The sequence below is a fragment of the Lepisma saccharinum genome, chromosome 3 (genome assembly GCF_977018435.1).
Source record: "Lepisma saccharinum chromosome 3, izLepSacc3.1, whole genome shotgun sequence".
NCBI classification, from domain to species: domain Eukaryota; kingdom Metazoa; phylum Arthropoda; class Insecta; order Zygentoma; family Lepismatidae; genus Lepisma; species Lepisma saccharinum.
In genome coordinates, this window is record NC_139231.1 from 69,839,108 (window position 1) to 69,863,816 (window position 24,709).

Genomic DNA, 24,709 nt, shown 5'->3' on the forward strand with positions numbered 1-24,709 from the left:
AGACGTCATACGATATGTTACTGGGAAGCAACTTTCTGTTTCGTAAATCCATTTTTTAAATAAGAGTAAGTGCTGAATTTCTGGGATTATATAACATTTCAGGATCACAGAGAGAGAACATAGCAGGGTGCCTACAGCTTGCCCCCCCCCCCCCTCCTCCCTGTGGGGGCAGCTGCCACGCCACTGCCTTGCAGGTAAATGTTTTGTAGATTATGAAGACCTACAAGCTGATGTCGTGGAGTGGTTGAATCACCAAGTGGCTATGTGGTACAAGGAGGTAACTGGTGTTGAGGTACGACAAATGCCTCAATGTCCAAGGCAACTATGTAAAAAAAATACATGAAGATATGTGGCAAAACATGTATACTCTCTTTCTGAAGTATTATGAATAAATATCTTTGTGTAGCAATATTTTTTTTTGCTTTCTGAATGACCCTTGTATTATCTTTGCAGCCTATTTGCCTGCCTAATTTACAAGTTTTTAGTGCCTACAAATCTGCATCCTAGATATCAGTTTTTCTTTCATTGATTGCAGTGAATATCAATTACAGAACCGTCAGAAGGCAGACCATTGATCAAAACTCAAAGAAAATGGTGTGAAATACGATAGGTCACACTATAAAAGTTTTTAGACACGCGCAAGTAAAACACTGGGGACCAAAAGTATGAATGCTATAATTTTTCAAAGTATTCTCAATGACAGTTGATACACTTGTTCATCCGCTCAAACCAAGTGTGAAAGCACTGGGACCACACATCTGCAGGCACCTCTTGAATGCACTGAACGAAGGCGGTGACTGCCTCCTCGGGAGTAGGAAATGAAGAACCTCGTAATGTATCCTTGATTTTAGGGAACAGGAAGAAATTACAAGGGGCGAGGTCGGGACTGTAAGGAGGATGAGTCATTTCTTCGATGTTGGAGGCTTTGAAGAATTCAATTGTTCGTACTGCTGAATGGCTGCGCGCATTGTCTTGATGCACAATAATGCGACTTCGTGGGCGTTTTTCACGAACTTTCCGTACGATCTCCAGTAAACAAACCGTAGTGTACCATTCAGCATTAACGGGCCGACGTCCCTGTAGCGGCACTGTTGCAATATGGCCCGTCCGACTGAAGAAAGTGGCAACCATTTGTTTGAAAACACTTCATCCCTTCCTGACTTTTGTTGGTGGGTCTTCATCTGGGAATATCCACTGCGTCGACTGTCGTTTGCTCTCGGGTTCATAACAGTACACCCAACTTTCGTCACCTGTTACGATGTCATACACTGCATTTGATTCTCCTTGGTTAAATTTGTCCAGCATTTTCATGCACCATGTGACCCGTGCCTGCTTTTGCTCCTGAGTAAGATGGTGTGGGATCCATCTGGCACAGAGCTTCCTGACACCAAGGCGGTCATGCAGGATCGTTTGAACCTGACTCATACCAATACCCAGTGTTGCACTAATAACTGCATATGTCACCCGGTTATCCTCCTCTATCATGCGATGCACTCTGTCGACGTTTTCTTGAGAAGTTGCTGTCACAGGACGACCATCACGTAATTCATCACTGAGTTTCTGACGTCCACGTCGAAATTCTAAAAACCAATTAAACACAGTCGCACGGCATGGGGCTTCCTCCTGAAATGCATTTCGGAGCCTTTCATAACATTGCTGCTGCGTTAAACCTGCTCGAAAATAGTAAAAAATCATTGCTCTGAAGTGCTCCCATGTTAAATCCATTTTACTGTACACACACGACAATAATTGACTAATTTCTGGGAGACAACAATTAAAAACTATAAATTCTGCAGCATTATCACACTTCACAGACTACTAACGTCAACATATCCTAGAGACAATGTATTGCTGCAATCAGTGTTGCCGCATCTAAAAACTTTTAGTGTCACCCACGTATAACATAAGTAGCAAAGTTCACTACAGCGTTTGATGCAGGTGTATGGTGAGCAAATATGTGCATGCTAGAATACCCAAATCTAGATGCAATTTTATCTGAATATATGGATTATCCAGATGGTTGTATACACTAGCCGACCTCTATGTGGAGTGGGTAGCACAACATGTTTCGATGCCAGGGGTCCTGGGTTTGAGTCCCAGCCTGGGCATGGGTGTTCTTTGTGAGTGTCCCTTCATCAGTTTCATCATATCATCACTCATTCTCATCTTTGAAATTGGCTAAAAGTGGCAGAAAAGTGAAGTAAAACTAAATCAATCAATGGTTGTATGCACTAAGAACTCCTTAACCCAAATTTGATTGGACAACATTTGTTTTGCATAAATAATGTTTGAGAAAATTTTCATAAAGCATCTCCTACATACTACATTGTCTCCACTTTGTTCTATACATGCATCTTCCCTCCTATCCTCAAATTCAAACAAGGATCCCCCCAGCTAGAAATTTCCACTTCGAGCACTGTTTGGGATTTAAACTAAGTTCAATACAAATGCAACAATAATAATTTTTAATATACAATTTATAAGCCATGTGAAGTTTTATTTTTTCACAAACACTTACGCTATTTTTTTTCATCGTTATGTTAGGTGTACATTCTTGTATCACATGGAACTGTGTGTATTTGCATTTTTGTTATTTTATGTTGCTTTTCTCTCACTTTTGACTAATTTCACAATAAAGATGAGTGATGATTAAAGAAAATTTATACAGACACACTCGCAAAGAACACCCATGTCCCTGCAATTTTAATATTCAAATACTGAAACTCATTGCTATTGGCAATACCAAAACACGGATTTACTGAAAATTAGTATTTTCTGTTATTTTGACACACACACACACACTAGCATTCTTAAACCTGAAGGTTATCGCTGCAGCAACACAAGACTTCCATGTGTCCCTATTCCATCCTTACCGATTTCCTTTAGCTCCATCTCAAAGTTATCTCTCCATCTTCATCTTGACCTTCCTACAGGTCTCTTACCATCAGGCGTCCCAACAAGAATCCTATAAACTCTTCTGTCCTCTCCATTCATGCCACATGGTCTGCTCATCTGTCTTTTCTGTTAATTCGACACTTGCAGTATCTTTAGTATCAAGTAATGTTTACATCTTCAGCACTTTTTTGGCACTATATGCGGTATTATATCTATTTTTCGTATGCAACAAATACCAAAATGCAGTATCCTAAACTCAATACCTGGCAGCTATATCCCCCCCCCCCCACACACACACACACACAATTGAACTAACATTGTTTCATGTTTTTGTTCTTGTTAAACAGTAGGCATGCAAGGAATATTAACATTAATGATGCAAACCATTGGTGGCCAGGATGTTCTTACGGCATCTAATCATGTGGTTCACTCATTGGTCACATACTGATCACGGAATTAAAAATTTTAAAATCAACATGAAGGGCTGACACTACAGGCAAAATTGCTTTGAGGGAGGAGGGCCAAAGTTTAAGGTTACTGAATCCAATTCACTGTGTAATGTGCTTCCATTGGGAATCACACCTGGACTCTTTTGATTACATGGCAACAAACAGTAGTTACTGCACTTTCAGGGAGACCTGGCAAAATTATGGCATAACAATACTTGTGAAATACAATTTTGTTGTAAGCAAACTTCAAAAATCTCTAATGGGAAGACATTCATTTTAACTCCCTCCACCCTCTGTTATGGTAGAGGACATCCCTGGTGGCATAGTGGTTACTTTACCTTTTGTAATCAGGGGGTTGCAGGTTCAGTCCTGCACAAAAATGAGATGCTGAAGGGGCAGAAGTAACAAAAACCATAGAGTATTAAAATTCCTTAATATTGTGATAATGGCATGTGTGGTTGGCCCTATAGCACACAGGAGCAGTGTGGTTGGCCCTATAGCACACAGGAGCAGTGACCCTCCAGTAATGTACAGTATTCACCTTGAGAATGAACAATAAACAATGTTTCTACCTTTTCACAACTTTTGCTAAAATTGTTATGCTATAAGTCATTTGTGTCTGTAACACGGCAAACTCTCTTGCTGAGAAAGAGAAAACACAAGTCAATGGGTCCCACTTCAAACTGTAGGTCCAGTCCCAATTAGCCTTACTGTGCATAAAGTGGACTTAAAACACAAACTCAAACCAAGAAACCGCAAGTCGACCAGCCTGGTGCATGACCCCCTTCCTTCTGATATATGCAAGTCAAATTTTAAATTTGCATATTTAGGAATGAAACTTGTGCTTATACAGTGTGATTTCTGTTTTTTAGCTACATATATTTTAATTTTCTTTGTTATTGTCATAAGATATAACTTAAGCAACTTGTAACACATCAACATCATAGACAAGAAATTTAAGATAAAATTAGTTTACACATTCAATAAATGTAATATTTGGAACTTCATATGTTTCCAATATGTAAAAAATTAATGTAAGGGTAACATGTTAATAAAACTTCCAAATGCTGACCAAGCCAAAATTTATTGTATAAAAAATATATACACAAAAATGTAACGTTTCCACACTCTAGCAGGGTTTTCTTCAGACAAAGATTCATACAGTAATCAATGTTATTAGGGGTGTGCGGAACAGAATTTTTTTGGTCGGGACAGGATTTTTCTTTTAATCCCGACAATCCCAACTTTGGTTTGGAGGGACATGAACTTTAAGTCCCAGAGACTAATAAAATTAAAACTACCTTGTAAATTTTAATAAACCTGAAAATGAGCGGAGCAGTGTCTTTCATGCCTTTCCAAGTTACGCCTTTGTTCACATGCGTACATGCCGTTGGAACATCTTCACCTGAAGTTCATATTCTTTACATGCATGCTGTGATTTAATTACATTGTCTATGGTAAACATGCCCCCACTCGGCCATCGTCACTGTGCTGAAGATAGCGAACAATTTGCATACTAGATTATTATCATTATCAATGAGGTGTGTGGGCTGTGGGCAGGGACGGTGACATGGGTGGGCAAGCGCCCACCCAAAAAATCCTGTGCCCACCCAATAAAATTCACTAAGTACATATGAGGCGTTGCGGATACGAAGGGCTAACTCAACAAACTTACCTTGTGCGGGAAATGCATTTCAAGTTGTCAGGCACAGTGCGAACTCCACAAAAACGTGGTAAGAGTAGATCGGAAAGTTTCCTGCGTGATTTCCAAAGTTTTTTTGTTGAGTTTTCCCCGCGCATCAACTTGAAACGCATTTTCCTCTAAATATACTTTTGTTGAGTTCGTCCTTCGTATCCGCAACGCCTCATATACTTGGGGATATGAGAATGTTGCAATAAATAAGTGTATTCTGGTGTTCATTACATCTATATTTTACTAATGAATATTATCTATACTAGAAATGTTCACATACACAGTGCGGCAATTTGAAATCGATACTGATTTTTTTTCTCGGTAGGTGGCGCTGCTGTGCAAGTGATCTTTGGTGCGAACAAGTAACGGGTATTTCACGAATAATCGACGCAGAGCTCGTTGAACTTGAGCGACATTGCCGATTGTGGCATTGTTGAATGTGGGCACGTGTCGTGATTTCAACATGGAACAAAGAGCAAACATCAAGTTTTGTGCATTCTTGGGTGAAGCTGCGGAAAAGTTTTACATGTTGTAGCAAGTCTATAGGGACAAATGTTTATCCTGTGCACATGTATTTGAATGGCTCAGGCGTTTCAGTGAAGGACGGGAGCCAATTGAACTCGACGAGCATCCAGGTGTAGCAGGGACGGTGAGAACACCAAAATTGGTTGAGAAAGTGAAGACTAAAATTTCAGACAGACTGTTGCCGCTTATCTTGAGGTACTGAAACGTTTGATGCAAGGAATAAAACGTGTGAGGCCCGAGTATCGAGATGATGGCAGCTGGCGTCTGCTTCATGACAGTGCCCCAAGTCGCAAGACGTGATTGCGAAGAACATTTTGGCCCTAAATCGACTCTGTGTTGTCACATCCTGCCTACTCACCGGATCTGGCTCCGTGTGATTATTTTTTTATTTCCTAAACTAAAATCTACCCTGAAAGGTTCCTACTTTTGTGATGTAAAAACAATCAAGATGGATTTAAAAAGCGTTACACAAAACTAATTCCAGCAATCCTTCCATACATTGCGCTACGATGTGTGGATGCAGGCAGAGCCCAGCATAGTCTGCCTTTTACCTACCCGCTGCCCGCTTGCACGCGAGGACAGGTATACCTGCTCGCCTGCCCACGGCAACGAGTCGACTTGCGTCTTTACCCGGGTTCTTGGTCTTCAAGGCGCTCTGCGTACAAGGTAACTGGGCATTCAACAAGACCCGGGCGCCTGCAAAACCTGCTAGAAGGAAACAGCCCTCCGGCAGCGTGTCGCTCCAGGTGTTTCATCACCACGTGGACAGCTTCAGCCAGTGATGCCTACTTACGTAGCTCGTAAATCCTACGAAGTCGTAGGAGGAGCTCTCTCCTCCAAGGAGAATTTATATACTTAGCGATTTCAGTTCAGCGTAAGCAGTTTTTATCTTATTGCTAGGAAATGCACGCAATATTACAGCTTCATTTATCTAAATGAATGATCGAGCAAACAAAAATCTCCTCACTGAAGACTAATTGTTTTTCATTGCATGGTGCCTTAACAAGGCACGCAGTGGCGCAACCAGAGGGGGGCAGGGGGCATTGCTCACAACCTTAGACGGAAATTTAGTCTAGCCGAGGGGCCAGGGTGTGGGTCCAACATTAAAGTACAAGAGAAAACAGGCTAGCAGAATTTAAGAGTAGGGCTAAAGGGTACTCAAGATGGAATTAATTTTCATATTTTTCTTGCATTTTCCTTCCAGACGGCCAAGCGCACCTGCAGAGGGGGAATGGAGGGGTAATTGCAACCCCTTGATTTTAAATTTTATGAAAGTAGAAATATATTATAAAATATTATAGTCTCGTCAAGTTCAATGCCGTAGCAAGGGGGTAGCGGGAGTCGGCCCTGGGCGCCGAACGATCTAAGTGAGAAAAGTTTTAAAACAGAGACTGCCATGGCGGCCCGTGATATTATTTGCTATTAATGTTGGTTTGTTACGAGTTGAATGAATTGATTATGTAATGTATTTATATAATATATATGCTTTAATGAAATTTTGAATATGTACACAATTTAGTGTTAGCATATGTATTTCTTATTTTACGTCGCTCCATGTGAAAAGAAAATATTGTAGATGGAAATTTTACATGCTATATGTATGTACATTTGGAATGCATTTATCATGCACTTTCTTTCTTTCAAAAACAGTTTGTGTGCTTGTTTTCCATTATTAGGTAATGTGAAATTGACGTGCTGAAAAAAAATATTTCTAATCCTCTGTTTCAACACAAATGCGTGAGAACCGACTTCCACCCCCTTTTTGCATGATTTATGAGGATAATAATGCCTTTCATGCTACTTTTATTACTATTATTGTGATTGTTGTTGTTGTTGGCACGTTTATCCAAGTACTTGCCCCCCCCCCCCAAACGAGGGTAACGGCAATGCCCCTGGCCCCTGGCTGGCTACGGCCCTGGTGTTCGCAGTAGAACAGTGTGTTGTTCGACTCGCGACCTCAGCGTCGAACGTGACATGTTTCAGTCCTGTCCTATATCACTATATATACGTATATTGGTTGTTTACGACATATACTTATGGATCCTGTGCCACGGAAAACCTATTTCAATGTGTGTGTGTGTGGGGGGGGTAGCAACATTCGTAAATCTCATTTCATTGGTGATGTGGCTTACGAAGCTTCGAGTTCCCTTTTTTAAGTAGTGATAATATATTGCAGTTGGCAACACTGCAGACAGGTGTGCGCCCGGTGCAGTTTCTAGTCGAAGCAACTACGTCATGCAGAGGGAGGGGCGTGAAGTTGATTGAATGAACGCACTGAGACCTACTAGGTATCTTACGACTGCGGGTACCCGGCGGGTTTTCGATACCTGCCAAGAACGATCTGGGCAGATGGTCAGTCAAGGTGCTCAAGCGAGGGTGTTGCGCAGGTTGCATGGCATTTCAGGAGCGATGTCTCGCGAACGGGTCTGCTCCAGGTCTTGTGCAGGCCTCTGGATGCAGGAGGGTCCTACTTTGAATGATCCAACTTTCTATGAAGACTTGTTTATTTTTTACGGCACCAGTCTCGACTTCAAATTGCCGTACTGTGTATCATCATCCCACAAAAAGCTGTCTTAACTTTGTCATTAGAAAGCAAAAATAATTACAAGAGAACTTGAAACAAAATAAACTGTCATCAATTGAATACTTCTATGATTACAAGCAGCTAGTAGGCTTAGGGGGTGCAAAATTATGCAGGGTATGGTCAAGATGAGATCAGGATTTAGGGTGACCTTGAGGGCTGCAGCTCTGGGCCTTCTCTGGGGAAACTGCTTGGAAAAGTACTGCAAAAAGAAAAAAAGGAGGTACTTCGGATGTTCGGATGTGATGAAAAAATTTAGAAATACGTATAACTAACCACCTCATGTAGCTTAGCGAGAAGTTATAACTGAAACTGTGGAGGGGATTAGGGTGAGGTCTTGGCGTTGTAAGCTCCGGGCCTTGACATATATAAATACCGGCCAACATATGATTAAAATAATCTCTAAATAAACAAATAAAAAACCCATCTTAGCGTTGCTTCCTCCAGCAACACAATAAATTATTTAGACTTTTTAATTACGTCTACATTGAAATTCCAGAAGTGTCTCTTTCCTTATTTCGTTACAATTTTTACATACACGTCATCTTCAAATATCTACGTGGTATACAAACAACAACTTTGTAGCCTATCAGTTACCAGGGGGTGCTCGTTGCTATGTGAAGTACGTATGCATTACGTCATCTGGGAGGATCGGGTTTGATGGTGCTCGTTGATATGTGCAATAAGTTTGGTGCGGGGTACATTTAGCTACTAACACGTCGGAAAAATCGGAACATGCAGGTTATTGATCTTGTAGCGTTCGATTTATTTTTACTGTATTTTTGTACTTGTAGACTGCAATCATGTCTAATTGTGCTGTAGCAAGCTATGAAAACTATAACTAGAAAACTAAAGGAACTGACATAAAATATCATAGATTTCCAGTCGATAATTGCGTAAGTAAACAGTGGATTCATGATTGTAAACGAAATGTAAAACATGCAAGTGTGCAGTGCCATTTATTGTGAAGAAGACTATGTGCGAGATCTAAAAGCAGAATTTATGTATTTTCCACCAAAGAACGTGCTGAAGCCAACCGCAGTGCCATCGCTAAAATTACACCCAATTTAAGAAATTTACCTACTTTAGTACCAAAATATCGAGGAAGACGTGCCCTAAACAAGTTAAAGACTATGCTGCCAGAAAAGAGAAAAATATATAGACGAAGGTATATACACAAACTGCAAGCAATGTTTGTAGTTGGAAAACATATTCGATCGTTTACAAAGGAGAAACACACGTCTGCATTCAGAAGCAAATAAATTAAAGATTACAAACAACCTCTATCAACCTGCTTTAACTAAATAAAGAAGTTCAAAATCTAAAACGTAACCTAACCGACAGTACCACAAGAAAAGTCATCAATATCTTGAAAATGTGTTCAACTAGTGCGAAGTACGTTGTGAGCCTAAATGATTTGGTATGTACATTTTATGTATGTCGAATTTATAATTACTAACACATTCATTTATTTAACACAAGCCGATGTTGATTGTGATTTGTATGTTCACATTCTTGTGAAAAACGTTGTCGAAAATGTGCATTTCGAAGATCGCGTACTAACTTCCACGCTATTGCAAATTAAATTCACTTAGTACATCTTCAATTCGAGTTACATAGAGTTGTATGCACGATGGTAAATATTGCATGAGTGAATATTACACCCATCATTGAAATTTTTGCAACTTTGTTCAATTTTGGTATTTCACAAATACATTGTAAATAATTTTGTACCCTTGTACTCAATATAAACCAATGGATGTTACAATATTTCTTTGTAGTACATTTCTGTCAAAAAGAGCAAGATCTAAGATTAGTGTAATGCAAGTTACTTCGTTAATGTACAAATGTGTGTCGTATATCAGCCTTGGAGTATATTTTCTGGTTATATAACTCAGACACACATGGAAATGGAAATGAAAAATCTGCGGACAAAGTCCTTTAACGAATAATAATTCGTACACTTGCACAATCATTGTGACTTCATGTAACTTTTCTCCTTTATTGTTTAATTAAACTAAGAACTAAGATATTTTCATCGATATTCTCAAAGCGTTTCATTTACCGTGTGATCATAAATCTATTGCTATAGGTTTGAATTTAGTAGGTTAAAACATTTAAGTTTGATGTTCCTAGCACTCATCAAGTATTTAGAGTAGGTTAAGTTAGTTAAATTAGTACTTGTACACTTTGGCTCGTCTTCTGCACGCGTTTGTATGTAAAGTTCTTAATACGAAACAATACTTTTCAGAACTATGACAACGATAACTTGCAGCCAAATTTGAACCAGAGAAATTTGAAATATCTGCAAATTACAAACTGGAATTGCGTTTTCGAAGTCTGAAACTACTATCTTACAAACTATTTCGTTATTCTTCCTCCACATAAAACTTTCCAAACAAATTTTGCATGTGGAACTTTGATCCGTAAATTATTGTACAGTAAATAAATATATGAAGAAGGTTGGGGATTCTTCCGAATTCAGAGTAAGTTTCAAATGCAGAGTACAATTTTATCTAGATGGTATATTGCTTCTTTCACTTGATAATTTGAGAAATAAAGTTGCATTATGGAGAACGGTAAAGATTGGATTTTAAGTATATCAGTATTATTTTAATACTTTCTGATGTTATGTAAAATTTGAAATGTTCTTGGAAATGATTGGAAGGTTCTGAATGAATAAGAAGGAACGATTCAGTTAGAAAACTAACTATTAGGCTTTTGTACTGCGTTGTGTTAAATGTTGTAAATAGATTATACCGGACTACTATCGAATTAAAAATGACGGATATTCAAATTTGGACTCCAATTAAAAGTTAACCAGTAGAACCACATAAAAACGAGTTACATCAAAAATCAGCTTATTCAATTCTGTCAATCTATAGTTACCATTTTTTTTCGATTATGCAATCTATTTTTATCGTCGTGAGAAGAAAATAGGATATTTTTTAGTTTGGCAAACTATCGCTTTCTTTGAAATTCTAAAAATAAAGAACGGGTGTTTTATTTATTTATTATCCAAACTCTAATATCCATAATTTATAATCCGATAATACTCCTGTGACGTTCTGAGGCCCGTATTACCTCGAAGGCCTCTGTCGAGCTCCGTGAGGGAGTTGTTAGAACAGCGCACTACGACGCCAGATTCGAATCCAGTCGGGTAAGACATTGATTTGTCCTTAATGAGAAAATTGAGAATTTAGTAAATATAATAGTATATGTGGAAACAAAGATTGATTTGCTTTATTTTAATTGGCCTCTTGTGCCACTTTTGGCTAATTTGCGAAGATCGGGATGAGTGATGAAATGATGAAATTGATGAATGAACACTGACAAACATCCATTCTCAGGCCAGGATTCGAACCCGGACCCCTGGCGTTGAAGCGCGATGTTCAAACCACTACGCCACGGAGGCCGGCGTGTGGAAACAAGGAAAGAGATCGATGGGAGGGGTGTAACTACCGCTAATGGGTTTTCCTTTCATATTTAAAAAGAAGACAGAATAGCAAAAATAAGCCAAATCTGTCAATCAATTATTTCTTTGTAACTCTTTCACTATAGGGGTGTAAGGGGTGACCTTCCACGTTAACACCCAAATGTCAACCTCACTTCCACGTTAGTACACCCTGGACTGAAGACTAACGAGGCTCTGGCGACTGGCCCCATGGCCAGTATAATTTTTTTGTATTGTCCTGTGTCCCTATGTGTGCTGAGTACCCATTTACAGCCTCAGCTTTTAACAGAAGTCAGAACATTTTAAGATTTTTTAATTATGCAACGTTAGAGTTTTTCTTTGTAATGATAAGGGGCTGGCCCCCGTATATTGTGACGGGAGCAAAATAGCCTAAGTGCTGACGCTCCCGCAATTTTAAAATCAAATCAAATCAAACTCTTTCACTATACAATTCTTCTTTAGCATGCAATGTTTTTTTTATTAAAATCATAATACGATTTATGAAATGATGAAATCTGAAATGCTAATGAGAACACGAACAACCTTCTTTGTAATAAATCGATCAGGTTTCAGAAACATGATTTTTTTACAATATGTTTGCATGTGCAATATTCCCTCTTTTAAAAGTAGCATGTTTTAATTATGTTACTAATCATTAAAGGAATACCTCAATACCATCCCGAAGTATGATAATTAATATTTACCCCTCAAAGTAATGAAACACTTTTCCTCTCTGAAACTCGCATAGAAATGATAGCGGCCGTTTGCTTCGGCCAAGCCCCGAACGAACATAACCGAAGGGGCACCGAGCATAACCGATCCTCCCACATGACGTCACGCGCTCGTTCATGATCGGCAATTTTCGGATAGCGCTACCTTATATATTAAGCTACCTTGATCAGTTACGTAATCATGCGATTTTTCTTGTGATTATATCACAGATTATATTGCGTAGAATTAAAATAAGAAATGTGTTGGTAGGAAAGCTTCGTTTTGAGGGCGTCAGAGAATTAACAAATCACGATGACAATGTTTTAAAGTTTAGAAGCATCAGAGGTTCAGCCGAAAAGGTCAACAAAATTTGTAGATGCAGATGAAGTAAAGAAAATAAAGGAACTGCCAGAACCTCTTCATTATAAGGCGACAACGTTATGCCATTGGAGAAAAAATATACAGAAAGATTGGATTGGAAAGAACTCACAGAAAACGTGTCATTTTATCACCACAGAAGGTGCGTTCCTTTAAGATTGATTGAGTTGGTGTTTTTAGTTCACTTTATGCACAGTAAGGCTAATTGGGACTGGGCCTACAGTTTAAAGTGGGATCCGAACCACTATGTGCCTCCACCGGGTATCGAACCCGGGACACCTTGATTACAAGGCGACGATGCTACCACTGCGCCATCGGGGAGGCCACGCGTTCATTTAAGAGGATGTATTTCCAGGGACAAATGTTTGAGACTCTCGGAAAACAACGTTATTGTTCACGGAGGTAGCTTTGATCCAAGAATGAAACAATTGAAATTGAAACTACCACCTCAACTTTCGAAGGGGTATGAACTAATGAAACTCCACTTTTGGACGAGTAAGTTGTTGCTGATTCGACTGATTTGTTCTATGTGAAGTCACTTTTCTGCTAATTTTGGTAATGACGACAATGAGGTTCAATGGTGATTAGATGAAAGTGACGTATGGGGGAAACAAATACACGCAGACATTGAAAATACAACCCCCACAAATTATTATTTTGACTGTGGTTCCAGGCGTACACCTGCAAGATTAAAGTTTCCAGGGTATACTGAGGATAGAGGTTGCCATTTGAGCGTTTTCGAAAATGTCGCGCCATACAAAGCAAGTCATCTGTGAAAAGAGATGAATTACCGGGTATAGTGATCAATTTCGATGAATCCCTTGTGTCCAAAATTACATTCTACAAAATGTAAACTATTTGTTACCTCAGTGCATGTGTTCTAATGTAAACTATTTGTTACCTCAGTGCATGTGTTCACCTAACCATACGTGTGTTACTTCTCCCGCATGAGTAAAGAAGAATAACTTCAGAAAACGAACAGCAACTTAGCCTCGTAATCTCTTCAATTGTTAACAGATTTTTCAATGTTACTTCATTATTACTTTTGGGCGATGTTTTGTCAAAATAGCCTTTCATTAGCCTTGGGATACTTTATGCAGAATGAAGAAAGAATTGTGGCGGTGATTAGGAGGAGGAAGAGGGGGAAAGTCCCCCCGCCAAATTTTGCCACTTGTTGCACCCTTACTACTCTACCAAAAAGCAAACTGTCCTTGCCCCCAACTTTTGGCACCCGATCGCCGTTACTGCAAACATACATTCAGATACATTTGTCAGTTACAATAACCTTGTAAGCCAAGAAAATTGATCACTGACCCCCAAGTTTGAGTCAAAAACTCATATGATGAAAATAAAATTATCAGGAACATGCATTTAAATTTCGAGAAAGTAATTTAATTCTTCACAATTATCTACCATCACACTTTCTATCACTGTCGCCGGATATATAAAATTGAGTATGTGCCTTGTATTTTTTGCACTTGAAGGACAAAATGTGATGCAACCGATTCACATTTATTTCACTACATTGACATGAACGAAAGAATGTGATCAGAATGTAAGACTGCGCACACACAAACACTTCCTTGAAATACTTGTGTCCATCGGAGACAAAGAAGTGGAACAAGATGCGAGAATAGATTAGAGAAGAAAGAGGAAAGACATCAAACGCACACACGTGTGTGTGTGTGTGTGTGTGCATGGCAGTTAAGAGAAACATTTGAAGAATGGAACGAGAGAAAGTGAAAGGAAGAAAGAGGTAACAAGCTCAGAAAGATATAAGAAGGCATTAAGGAGTAAAAAAAAAGGGAAAAGAAGTGTAGGGAAATCGGGACTGTAAGAGAGGAGGGGATGCATATATATGTCATATAAATATATGGCCTTACATATATACATACATATATGTCATACAAATATATGGCCTTACATTTATATCTGCCCACCCGGTGAAAAATTTCTGACGCCGCCCCTGGCTGTGGGGTCCCGATATCGGGAAGAAAATAGTTATTATCTTCATTTTCAGACTTTCCTGAATCCCGAACAGCCGGAAAACTCCAATTGATCGTGTTTAAAAGTTGTTTATTTCTCTATGTTTTCTGTACTTCCTGAAATTAGCAGTTTTTATTCCAGAAATCCAAGGAACAGAATTTTCCCGTCCCGACCATAAAATTCCCGCGGACAAAATGAACTGTGCTAATTGAGCTAAGTTTCTGATCACTTTGCTCAGATAAATGACGAGTGCCAGTTAACCAACTGTTAGGAGCTCTTATGTGATGGCCATATAATCTGTGTGCGGCCTCGACGACACGTAAAACCATAGACATACTACTACAAGATGTTACAGCTGCGGGTTAAAAATGGTTGACAGTATGGCGGCACTGGAAGGTCGTTTCCTCTCGACCACCGACGGCAGCACCGTCGGGGAAAAAACAGAAGACGAACGCTATGCGCAAGGACTCGCGGATTGCTCGAAACGACAAAACACTATCATGTTCCGTACCATTCGCGTTCCGATACTTTCTAACCGCGTTCAGCCGATTTGCGCGTATAATAAATTATACGCACAAATTGACTAAACGTAGTTAGAAGTGGCGGAAATTAATTATATGCAATGCTTTCGTTTAAGTACAAACTTTTCGCATTAAAATTGATTTCTATCACAAAAATAAAAGTATACGAAAATTATATGGAAAACGTACTATTACCAAAACTTCCTGAAATTGCACTCTTACTTTAAGCGGAAAGGAAATATATAATTTCCTCTAAAGGCATTTTTAAAAACATTCTTCATCATACGAAAATGACAGTCTTAAAATAGGTGACTTTTTTTTCTTGGGTGGAGAAATGGAATGAAATAAGTATACAATAATTCAGAACGATTTATGTCATGCTAATCCATATTTGCAAAAGAAAAAAAAAAATCCTGACTGATCCTTCCGCTATACAGGATTGTATTGCAAGATAATACACCGATCAATAAAACATTTTGTTTACCACATATTAAAACGAAAAAAATGACTGCCTACAGCAACTACGCTCCATTCGATAATAAAAATTTCAATACTGTCAGGGATCAGTTCACATACCTTATGGCCATGGACGTCCGAAAGGGGGGAGGGGCACGCCCTTCCCCCTGGATAATGAATGTCTGACAAAAGGTATATATTTCACACATAATTTCATTTCAGTCAATAATTTATGTTAATTATTATAAGGGCGTTGAAGAACATGATAATTTCAGACTGAAGCAGTGTTTTTTGAAGGGACATCACTATTATGCCCCCTGGAAAAAAAAATTGCCTTACTTGCCCCTCCCTGGAAAAAATCCTGTGGACGCCCATGCTTATGGCACTGATTAGAAATAGGTTAGTCTGCACAGAAACAATATAATAATTACAAAGAGAATGCTCGGAATTTTTCTCAAAAATCAAATAAATAAAAAGTACTAGGTTGAATGCTACAAAAAGGTTCAGCCTTTTAACACAAATTTACTGTCATGACACTGACCATTAAGTTGAAGTGAAATTTCATACCTTATTGTAGCAAGTGCAGCAGCACCTACTATACATATATGATTTTTACACTCAAAGAAAAGTATGAAAATATACTTTGGAAAATTAATAGTTGTTCCTTGAAGACTTCTTTCAGCATTTAAAACAATTGAAAAAATGAAAACAACTAATATTGAAAATTAATATTTCTACTTTAAAAAAACAGAAAGTATTAACAAAAATAATATCTACACACACACACATATATATATATAAAATGATATCTACAATATCTCTTACATAAAACAGCTTATTTAAAAACCAAATACTAATCATTTACTAAATAGCTGAACATGAATGAAGAAATGTTTATTTATTTCCCTCCACGATGAACTTTGTGCCAGCTGATACGAGACTTAAACAGAGAAGTGCCATATTTATTACACTTCCCACGTCCAAGTCCCATACCGGACTTTGCATTTGTATCTCTTCTATCTTGATGTGTGCATAAAACACGCACACAGGTGGATAATTCCTAGAAATTAAATAAATGCTCTACAGTGCCGTACAGTAGGATTCATTTTCTTGCATTTTCATCTTCAAATACTATGTACTGGGAATTGCCCAATGGGTAACATTGTTTTCCTGGTGACACTAACATGTCAGTAGCCAACATGCTAGAATGCTCGCCACATAAATGAGAGTACACTTTGAAAAAATAAAGTTGACCGACGCTATGGCAAACAAACAAAAATAATGTACTTAATGTACTCACTTTAAGAAATGCATGACTTCATTATCAACTTTGGCTGCTTTTTCCTAAGGACATACGAGCACCATTACAAGAATGAAAAATTCATATTGGACCTTGCTACTCCATACCTCCTTTCTGTAGTTATTACGCATAGTTTTATAACATGAGCAACTAGTATTTAATGAAGTACAGCATAAACAGTGTGCAGCAGAGACTACTTACTTTCATACATCTCACTGGACTTGATTAATCTGTTATATCAGTAACTACTGTACTGCGTGTATCATGATACATGCATGTTACTGAACACAAAAATGTTCATCAAAATAGATAAATTGTGGAAATGATCACACTCTGAAGTGTTGTTTTTTTTTCCCACAGAAAGGTTTCTCCGAACTGCAAAGTTATTCCCACAGTTGTTTGCAGTACTGAAAGCACCTTTTCATTCTCTTGTATAGCTTCTAAAAAAATTAAAAAATCACACAATGGGAACCATGATTTTCAGCAATTATTCTCAAAATAAAAAAAAATGTGCAACTACATTCATGAGGTGTTGAGACTAGCAGATCAAGTTATTTTCACCATTTTTTTTTATTATGGTAACAGTTTCATACATCGGAGACACATTTCTTCATTTTTACAGAAGAAACTACTTATGGAAATGAGTTTCTCTAAGGTTTCCAACGTTAGTAGAGGTATTTTCTTTCATCGTGGTATCTATTTGACCGGGAAATCATGTCAGTGTTTCCAACCCACCCTTTTTTTAACTATTCTTGCCTAACCTAACCAAACCTAACCTTATCGGAATGGTTCGTGGGTCTGTCCGTCAGCTACCAGTGCATAATGTACAATTTGCACACGTGACGAACACAATAGTAGGTATCTTTCGGTGAAGGTTGGAAAACACTGATATTCGAAAACAAAAGAAGCGATATCATTCACAAAGTAAGCGATATAGCTCCGTTACGTGCGTTCAGTAGCACTTAGATAAATTAGTAGAAAAAGTGTTTGTTTTCGTGTAAAAAGCATATTGGCACCTTGAACTATGTTCCACAATACACAATTGGTAAGTACGAACCATGCAAAACACAAAATATCTGATTTTAATGTGTCTCGGATCTATGAAACTGGCACCTTTATTATTAAGTACAGATGCTATTATATTTCACACATTGTCAATTTTTGCAAGTTAAATCACTCAACTAACCACAGAGCTTAACACAAATTAAAAATGATGATTATTGATTATTATTACCACTTTTTAGAGAGAGCAGTGATATCACATGGTATAGATGATTATTTTTTGAGACATAGAACCTAACAAGCAATGCAAAACAAAATCTTACAAGAGAACGTGACTGTTTTATAAAATAATTCCCACATTGTGAGGAATCATGAGTTTAGGTGAAAATTGCACAAAAACGAGGTTGACCACTTGGTGAAAATAGTAACTGAAAATATGTTGCTTTCAATACAAAGCTGCATTTACCTCAAATGATCCTTAAGCATTAGCTACATACAAATAGAAAAGGCTGCGACTATTTTCAAATAATTACCAGAATCATAACATAAGTAGGATAGGATCATTAGGTTTAATTATCTGATTATTTCCGCGCGTGTGTATAATTATAAAAGTAAGAGAACCAAACCTGGTCCACCTAAACCATTCAAGCAAGAAAATACGAGAGGAATTAAAAAATAAGTTATTGTAGAAGCATAACATCACAGAATAAGTTATACACGTAGAACTTGGCCCTTACAGAACAGTATATAATATTATTACCATTTCATTAAAATTCCTGAGTTTTATTTTAAACAACAAATGATACACAATTACAATCAGAAAGTTCGATTTCGATACTGAATGCAAGCCTGTACCACAGAGATGAAATGAACGGAATTTGGTTCGCGTTTGGCGATACTTCTTTATCACTTTTTGAAAAAAGCTTTGATACGTATTACGCAATGATTTCATACAATGTTAAATTACGATTTCATTAACTACATTAGGCAACACTTATCGCATCCCCAAAATAATATTCTAATGACAAGAATCAGACGACACAATTTCAAAATGTAAACAGACTGGTCGGCCGGATGAAGCTACTTATCCAAATTAGAAACTAAATATTGTGTAAATGAAAGAGTTGTAGAATACGTACATTCCTGGTACTATTTGTAAATATTACACGTATTCTACTCTCATTCTCGCAATAAAATTTAGTAGAAGAAAAGGTTCGTGAATATGGACACGAATTTGACTTCAGCCGGTTCGCGAGGAACAGTAGAAACACAGAATACTAACTACGGTCAACCAATCTCCCATAAGACTGAAACAGCCCTGCGTAAAACCTGTCTGTTGTCAACTTTCCATATCAATGCCTACACATACCGCGGAGTCCTAATCTCTTCCACACTGTACAGCCAATGCTGACTTAACAAGTAATCGCAAAGTAAGAAAACGAATTATTCGATGATAAGTACTTTTCTTTGTCATAATCATTAGAAAGTTTATTCTTGGTGGCATTTGACGTACTGTAGCCGATTCTCTGTTTTTGTACGTAGTTCAGTTCTAAATATTTGTTTCGCTGCTTTTGGCAAAATATTGAATTTTATGTTGAGGTTCACATACTGAATATAGATATTTACTGGGGGTGGGGGAAGCTACCCAGTTTTTACTCATACCGGTGTTACTTCCGTATGCTAGATGGTTTCGACAAGTTTGACAGGAGTAGCCTATGAGGAAAGTCTTTGTAAGTTAGTGAGTGTCAAGTGGTCCTTGAAGCTTTTAGAATACAACAAACGCATGAAGTATATTAATTTTGGAGAAATTTACGTTGCCCCGCACTATTCTAAACCTTATCTACAAAGGGGAAATATACTGCCTTTGCCTCCCCATTCCCCCGGTTTTGGAACCCAATCGCCGCCACTGTTATTGAGAAACTGCTAACTTATTCATTGAAACATCCAGTAATGTAACATTATGGTCTCAAAGCTCATTTCCCTTCAATATTATGCCTTTCGCCTTCTACTTGCCGAGTGCTAATCACATCTTGCATGAACCTATTCTACATCGTGAGAATTCATTGCGCCAACATATACACATTCTATGCAGCATAATGTTTGTTTACTACATTCTCATTGTGCAACATTTTTTTTTTTTGTAGCACATAGATCTATATGCATGCTTTACAAAGTGTTCAATCTTGTATAGGGAATAGACTTTGGCCCAAGTTCCAGTTGTTTAATTTCGAACTATTGCTGATACGTACATATTTTTTACATGGTTTAGTTTCTATTTATGTCTGTTAACACATACTTCAAAATCTTAGTAATTACTTACTGCGTGTTTTCTACAGAACGATGTTTCCCTTCCATATACTCATGTGAGTCTGGTAAGAATTTACAATATAGATATCTTGTATAATTAGTTTACTAGTTGTTATACTCACTAAATATGCAGTCGTACTTACGTATATGCACATAATATTTGGGGCTAACATGTTTAAATTGCACATTGAGTTGTAGAACTTGTAAAATAATGTTGTTAATTATCGCGATAATTCCCCATAAAGAAACATAGGAACCATGTTTGATGATGTGAAGAAATGACGATCAACGTTCGTTCCGCTGTCTAGAGCGTTGGGACGCTGTTCAGAGCGATTCTCTTTGGTTCACGGCATTGGTCGTGGAAGAATAGCGGAGAAGAATGAAAAGATTGTTAATGTGCTACAGTTATATAAGTGGAGTGTAGAAGAGGATGGTCATGGTTTGGTTAAGAAATTAATGGAATTTGGTGTTCTGCCGAAGGAGGGTAGTTACATGGGTAACAGTATGGTATAGTGAAAACACATTTCATTAATTTATTTCCTAATTATTTACATTTGTACTTACCTGTTATGCATAGCGGAACATTTTTGGGTACTATTATAGTATGGGGGTGACACCTATAAATCATATATTTCGCACCTTTTTACATTGCTAACGTACTATTTTGGAATGCGGAACATTTCCTAAGGTGAAATAATGCATTTCTAACTAAGGTAATGTCTATTTCTTACATTTACGAGTACTTACTGTTACTTGTTATTTCGATTCTGTAACACATTATGGCGGGCGATAGTGTACTGGTTCAGGGTGCATTGTGAGAGTGTTTTGTCGATTTATGCAGTGTTGCAACCTCGTTCACCGGAAAATACCTACTTTTGTCCCCGGTTTTGAAATTATGCTAATACCTCACAAACCATTGACATTAGCCTCAAAAACCATTTTCCGTAAGGTTAGGTTAGGCAAGCATAGTTAAAAAAATAAATTAAAAAATTAAAAATACTCGACACGCCATGTTCTAGTGAAAACACGGTGAGTTTGAAACACTGACTACAGGGTTATGTCATCTAACACACGGAACATTGTGCTCTCGTGCAGAAAGTTAATGGCGGCAGCAGAAACAGTGTGTCGGACAGAGATTTTCGCAGAAAACAACATGTATTCACAATAAAATTTTTCAGAACTACATTCACAAACTTCCACAACGCTACAGAAAATGATTTCCATAAGTACTTTCTCCTGTAAATTTGAAGAAATCCGTCACCCCTATACTATAATGTTACCCATTTTTGAACGTGGGATTTGGCTTTTTTCACTGAAACAAGCATAATTTTTCACATTACAAGTATTTATTGTTCGTTGCTAATTCGCTTTCGTTACACACAATATGGCGGGCAAATCTTGACTCACGTTATATATCGTCAGCTGATAAGCAGTGTTCCCAAACTTATTAACCAAATAATGCATCACAAACTATTCACATTTTTAAGCTAAAATTGATCCACAAACCATTCACGGAAGGTTAGGTTAGGTTAGGCAAACAGAAAATTAAATTGGAAAAAAAAATGTACAATGCAACCTTCACTTATTAACCGAAAAATGCCGCACAAACTATTTACAGAAGGTTTTTAAGTGAAAATTGATCCACAAACCATTCACGGAAGCTTAGGTTAGGCAAACATAGAAAATTTAATTGGAAAAAAATTATTTCACAATGCAACCTTCACATGTCATCTTGTAAAACTACTGCATGGTTGCTACACTAACAGGGGGTTACATAATCGAACGCACGGAACATTTGATATACGTAGACGACTGTAATGGTGGCAAGAGCTATCGTGCATTGGAGATACATTTATGTCGAAAAATACATGATTTACCGGCCGAATAAGTTGAACGAAGGGAGAAAACACTTCCACGAGCTTCCAAAAGTCTACCGAACCTCAGTTCCGTAAGTAGTTTCTCCTGTAAATTTGAAGAAATGTGTTTTCACTATACCATTCTGTTACCGTTATTAGGTTAGGTTGGCCAGGTTTAGGTCTCTATCATTAAAATAATGTACATAAATGCTTCCAATCAAGCATGAAACTACATTTGAATCTCGCATGAAAACCTGCTTGGACAGGGTGACTGAAATGTCCACAAACTGAGAATCGCTGGTCACTAGAAAGTGCAGATGTCACGTAAGCTACTTCTCAAATCATAGTTTCACCAGTAATAATGCTTGATGAAGTTTTTAACTGTACTAAGCTTCTCCAAGCTTCAAACTTTCTTCCATAATTGTTTTCAGTATTCCCAAGTGCTTTCTAATACTCCTATAAAACTTGCAAAAAATCATTAAACATTCAGAACTCTTACCAACCCTTTTTATCGTTCCAAATGTTTATCATCCATGTTGGTAGATGACCATGCTTTAAAAAGGTTTTTAGCTTTTTGAGAAGAGTGGTCCTCTGAGGAAGTTTTCTTAACTTTTTATTGTGTTGTGTATATCCTGTACAGGTCCCTTTATATCCTTGCAATTTAAACCTTCCTCAAGGAGCTTTTTATACCCTTTGAAGGGTGCAAAATGGCCATATGTGCTGATGCATCCAAATATTTTAACTCATTCATTCATTCATTCAGTTTCGTTGCTTTGTGTTTCCCTAGTTTCTTCTTCTATTTTACATGTGGTACGTTCAACAATTTTTAGTCTGATGAAATTGCTTTCGTATTTCTGCACACACATATATACACTTATGAATACATTTTAACACAAAAGAGAAAAAATGCCAGCAACTACAGGTTTATGGCAATTTTTTTTTTTTTTAATTTAGCTTGTGCATAATTTCTGTCTTCTGTGAATTAAAATCAATTTGTACATGTTCTACAAACTTCAAATATATTTTTAAACTTTGGAAAATTTTCCGGGTCCGTGTCGAAATCTTACACCCTCGATTTTGCAGGTGGATTTTTTTTTTTATGGAGATTATGTGCTGCTAATTGTGAATAATAAAATTTTGGAGCACGGAAACAAGTATTTACAACTCTACAGCCGTTTGAAATTGCTAGGTGGTTGATGTGTTCAAATTTCCCACCGATTCCAGACTCCTCCTCTGGGGTAATTAAACTACCACCTCCTACCACTGCCGCGGCCCCACCTTTGTATATAGAGTCACTTTTGAAGGTATGTTAGAAACTGGCCAGAGCCAACTGCCCCCAATATTATTTTTCGCACCGACACATATAGGTACCAAAGAAATAAGGCTGAAATTATTCAAAAGGTAACTTACCTCTTTATCCCAAGTGCAAGCTGAATTGCGTATCTAAGATAATTTGAAAGTCCAAAAGAGAATTAAGTCGTATGTCAAAAATCTTTGTTGTCCTTTTCCACAGAAATGAAACCTAACCTCGTATGCATTCCTCGTCTGATGTCAGAACACAAGGTTGCTCAAGTGTTGTGCAATAAGTGAGACCCCACCGTACCATCATACAAATAAGAAGTTGCAAATTATCCCATCCCACAAGTATCCATTATGGAAGCCCTGAAAAGCATTATAGGCACTACGTACGTAAGGAACTTCAATATCAAAAAAACGTAAGTTTCGTAGCCTTAAATGTAAAAAAAATACCTTCCGTGCTATTTAGAAACACCCTTTGTTACAAGAAACTTATTTATTTGACGAAAATATTTTAAATGTTTGCGAAATTGAGGGTGTAAGATATCGGCACGGAGCCAACTTTCCTTATCCTCCTACACACCCTGTGAAAATCATCCAGTCTATGGAATTCTGACCAATATCAGAATCTGTTCATACAAAGTGGTCCTAGGTTTGGGTCCCGGCCTATTCATGTGTTTCCTTTGCGAGTGAAATTCATCAATTTTTACCATATTATCACTCATTCTCATCGTCATGATTAACCAAAAGTGACAGACAAGAAATGCTAAATAACAAAATCAGTTATAGTATTTTTATTTTTATCATAAGGAATAAAAATGTCGTTTCTATAGTGCAATATTTTAATGTTATTTTACTCAGTACCCTTTTTCAGGATAATGGTTTTGTCCAGTTGTATGGAATAAAGTATTTATTTATTTATTATTAATCATAACAGGCGAATGCCCAATTACAGTGTTCTACATTTCTTGCTTTGAGTTTGTAAATTTACAGTTTGATAAGAAATATTATTGTGCAGAAATGTAAATAAACATAAAACATGTCAATGCTAAATTATATGTGTATACAACAGTTAACAAACAGAGTTATAATAATACATGTTAATTGAAGTGGAATAAAATATCTAACTAGCTATTATCTACAAAAATAGCCTCCATGAATACAATATTTCAATTATTAAGTACAATGCACAATGTATTTATCTTTACACTCAGTATTTCAGATTTTTACCATCATATACAAAAAAAAAGATATATGAGGAGATACTAATATAATATATTATAAATTACAAAAAATATG

At 37.4% G+C, this 24,709-nt stretch overlaps 1 protein-coding gene across 3 annotated transcripts in view; it reads left to right on the top strand.

Moving 5' to 3' along the window:
* Positions 1-10,610: 10,610 nt before the first annotated feature.
* The window catches only part of sll (adenosine 3'-phospho 5'-phosphosulfate transporter 1), a 48,068-nt gene continuing 33,969 nt past the window's right edge, over positions 10,611-24,709 (top strand). The window contains exon 1 of one of the 3 annotated variants that reach the window (XM_083118729.1): positions 10,611-10,629. The gene's annotated coding sequence lies outside the window, so the exon portion shown is untranslated. Of the gene's footprint in view, positions 10,630-19,266; positions 19,382-19,552; positions 19,682-24,709 lie in introns of those variants that run through there. The other 2 variants (XM_083118726.1, XM_083118727.1) reach the window with 2 other exon arrangements.